Raw genomic sequence first — 4,619 nt, 5'->3', positions numbered from 1 at the left:
CTAAGGGTGGAAAGCGGTACTAAAGTTCAACTACGTGCCAAGTGCCTCCTGCAACTTTCTCCAAAACTGAGAAGTGAACTGGGACCCTCTGTCAGATATTATGGAAGCTGGAACTCCATGCAATCTGACTATTTCTCGAATATAGAGCCAGGCGTACTGTGCCACAGAATATGTGGTCTTCACAGGCAAGAAATGAGCTGATTTAGTTAGGCAGTCTGCAATTACCCATATCAAATCATATTCTTGCGTAGTACGAGGCAACCCAGTCACAAAATCCATAGTAATCATTTCTCACTTCCATTCTGGGATAAGGAGCTCTTGCAGCTTCCCTGACGGCCTCTGGTGTTCAAACTTCACCTTCTGATAAGTTAAGCACTTGAACACAAAATCTGCTATGTCTCTCTTCATGCCATTCCACCAATAACTATCTTTCACATCATAGTACATCTTGGTGGAGCCTGGGTGGATATTGTACAGTGTATAGTGTGCCTCTCGCATGATTTCATTTCTGAGATTGTCTATATCGAGCACACATATCTTGGAACCTTGCATAAGGGCGCTATCATTGGCAAATCCAAACTCACCACCTTCACCCTGCTATACTCTTTCTATGATCTTTATCAGTTGTTAGTCTCAGTGCTGGGAAACTCTGACTCTGTCTTGCAAGTCTGGCCTCACTCGAAAATGAGACAGCAATACACCTTCATCTGAAAGATCTAAGATTAGACTTTGATCCATCAACTCATGTACTTCCTGAATCAACGGTCTCTTCTCCGTTGATATGTGCGCTAAGCTGCTAGAAGATTTTCTGCTCAAAGCATCTGCTACTACATTGGCCTTCCCAGGGTGGTACTGGATGGTGCAATCATAGTCCTTCAGAATAGTGGTGGCCACGATCCGGCTTGGAACCGAAATTGAACAAAAATTGGACCGGTCAAACCCGGACCGAAACCGGTCAAAACTGAAACCGTTATTAAACCGAACCCAAATCGTTCCTCCATGGTTTGGTTCAGGTTCAAGATATTATAAAACCGTTGAACCGTCGGTTTGATTCGAATTAAAACCGACTGTTTAATTAGAATTGAATCGGCAGTTCGATTAAAACGTGCACAGTACACATTGCAACAGTGCAGGTGCAGCACTGCAGCCCAACTGCCCACCTACTCTGCACAGGCCCAGCACGTCTCCATAGCATCCTAACCCCTGCAAATGTCCATTCAAATGTCATTTCATTTTTTTTTAATTTATAATCATTTATTAAATTTCAAAATTAATTGTTTTTATTTTTTTAATCTCAAATGGTAAAAATATTTACTGTTACAGTTTTTTTTATTTTAATTGTAAAATTACCCTTTAGTCCCTAATAACAGTAAAAAAAATAGTTACTTTTTGAGCATAATTTTAGAAATAAAAAATTTATAAAAACTCTATAAATACCCCAATTCATCCACTTAATTCATTCATACAACTCTTAAATTCTCTCAAATCTCTCAAATTCTCTACACAATTATTCTAAAATCTCTATTTAATTCTCAATATTCTCTAAATTTTTACACTTTATTTTTTTTTACACTCATAAAAATTTCTTATATCCCATTATTTTATTCAATAACTCTATTATTATTTTTTTTATACTATCATTAAAATTTAATATTTTCTTTATTACTCTATTTTTTTATATACTCATAAAAATTTCCACTATCTCTAATTTTTAATTTAAAATTTTACACTATTTTTTTTGTTTGCAAATTTCTAATTTTTTTTGTTATCTTCTACACTTCTTTTTGCAAATTTCTAGTACCTTCTATTTTTTGTTATCTCTACACTATTTTTTTTTTCAAATTTTATCATAGTATCATACCTTTTTTTTTTTTGAGAAAATGGCAAGTAGTGGATTTGGAAGTTCATCAAGTAGCAAGGGGAAAAGTAAGGTTGGTGAATCAACATACCCAAATCCAAATGAGCTTACTGCAGTTGATTTAGACAACATAATGGAGCAAATTGGGGATGATGATAATGATGTTGAAGTTCAAGAGTTATTCCACCATACTCAAGAAAGCCAAAATCAACAAGCTGAGAAAGATGAAGAAAAAAAAGCACTCACATCCGATATTTTCAAAGTCCACTTTACAAAAAAACGAAGATCTGAAAATACATTTGATGTAATTTGCAATTACTATGGCCAAGTCTACAAGTTCAAAATGGGAGGTGGATATGGCACATTCAATAGGCATTTGGAGCAAAAGCATTCGACCAAAATTGGGTATGATAAGTCTCAAACTCAAATATCCGGGTACACAAATTTTAAATCTCAATCTTTATTTCAATATTCTGATCAAAAAAATAAAGAAGAATTAGCAAAAATGATTTGTGTTGAGCATTTATCATTTAATTTTGGTGAAAAACTTGGTTTTATTAATTATTGTTAAAATGCTTTAAATCCTAATGCAAAACGTATTCCTAGAAATACTTTGAAACGAAATGTTTTTTCTTTATTTAAAAAGGAAAAAAAGAATTACACGAAATTTTTTTAAATATGAGTGCACAAGTTTCTATTTGTAGTGATATATGGAGTGATCATTGGCAAATGCATTCATATATGGGCATAACATGTCATTAGATTAGTGATGATTGGATCGTACAAAAAAGAATAATTGCATTTCATGTTTTTGATGAGAGATATACTGCTGATAATATTTATATAATGATTAAAAATATTTTAGAAGAATATAGATTAGTTTATAAAATTTTTTCAATTGGTTTTGATAATGCTGCTGCAAATTCTGCATCAATTAATGACCTTAAAAAAATTTGTCAACCCAATTTTAGGGGAAAATTTTTTCATATTAGGTGTGCATGTCATGTATTAAATTTGTGTGTGCAAGATGGTTTAAGAACCCTAGATGAATTTATTTCTCCCATCAAAAAAGCAATTTCATTTTTATGGGGACATCCCCAAATTATGAAAGAATGGGCTAAATTTTGTAAAATAAATAATAAAAGGCCAAAAAGATTTCCAAGAGATATTCCCACTCGTTGAAATTCAACATATGAATTACTAAACGAGTCATTTGGATATAGAGATTTATTGTGCACATTTATTAGCAATAATGTGCCACAAGTTCAACTATATCCACAAAATTGGGACATTTGTACAAAACTTTTGGATATTTTAAAAGTTTTTAAATATGCTACATATACATTGAGTGGTGTTTATTATCCTACACCTCATTTATTTATGATTGAATGTCTTAATATTATTGGTGTATTGCAAGACCATGAAAATGATGTTAATTTAAAAGATTGCATTTCTAACATGAAAAAAAAAAAGGTTGAATTATTTCAAAAATATTCCTCCACTTTATCTTGTTGCTTGTGTTTTTTATCCTAGATGTAAATTAGATGGTTTAAATAATTATTTGTCTCTTTATTATTCATGTTTAAATCTTGATGATGAGATTGATTTTGATATTCATGCAATAATTGTTGAAATTAGAAAATTAATTTTTGATTTGTATAGTGAATTTTGTTCTTCTAGTCAACAATTAGTTTCTCAATCTCAGCCTTCTAGTCAAGTTCAGAATGAGCCAACCTCTAGAATAAGCATGGGTGATCGTGCCTTATTACAAAGGCAAAAAAGGCCTAGAGGATCCCTTGGTAATAATTCTGAATTTGATATTTATTTAACCACTATTTTCGAGTTTGGTGATAGTAATGCAGGTAAAGAATTTCCAGTACTTGATTGGTGGCATCGACATATAAATACTTTTCCCACCCTTGCACTAATTGCTAAACAAATTTTAGCGGCACCAATCTCCACAGTTGCAGTTGAACAAGCTTTTAGTGCAGGGGGTAGTATATTAGATGAGACACGATCTAATATGGTTCCTGAATCATTAGAAGCTCAAACATGTTTAGATGATTGGATTAAGGCAACCTTAAGGCAACAAGAGATCACACGTGAAGGAAATGAAGATTTATATGACATAGGAACCGATGGAACAACAATGGAATCGAGCGATTGTAGAAGTGATTAGGGTAAGGGGGTTATCTAACTCTAAATAGAAGGTAAGAGAACTACGTGGGCTTTGATTCCTCTAAACCCCAAGAGGATACGTAGGCAACTTAATTTCTACAAAATTAAGTTCAAGCCCTTCTTCCTTTTTTTTTTTAACTAAAATTAATTTAATCTCTTTTCATTTCTATAATTTTTTAAAATTAACTCTACACATTTCTTATTAATTTTTATTACAAATACAAATAATATCATTTTCTTCTTTTCTTTTTTTTTTTTTGAAATATTTATTTTACCAAATTTTTTTCTCCCATTTTTTAATCAAACCATCCTAAACCATCCACCGAACTGCCCTAAACCGCCTCTTGAACCGCTCTAAACTGCCCAACTCTAAACCGCCTAACTTTAAATCGCCTATTAAACCGTTTTAAACCGGAGCTCAAACCAAAACCGACGGTTCACGAACCGCCCTTCAAACCGTCTCTTAGTGGTTTGATTCAGGTTCAATATTTCTCTAAACCTAAACCGGCAGTTCCTGAACCGTGGCCACCCCTACTTCAGAAGCTTCATCCATCTCCTCTGTCTCAAGTTTAAATCCCTCTAT

The sequence above is a fragment of the Hevea brasiliensis genome, chromosome 5 (assembly GCF_030052815.1).
Source record: "Hevea brasiliensis isolate MT/VB/25A 57/8 chromosome 5, ASM3005281v1, whole genome shotgun sequence".
Lineage (NCBI taxonomy): Eukaryota > Viridiplantae > Streptophyta > Magnoliopsida > Malpighiales > Euphorbiaceae > Hevea > Hevea brasiliensis.
Note: the sequence above shows the minus strand (reverse complement) of the source record.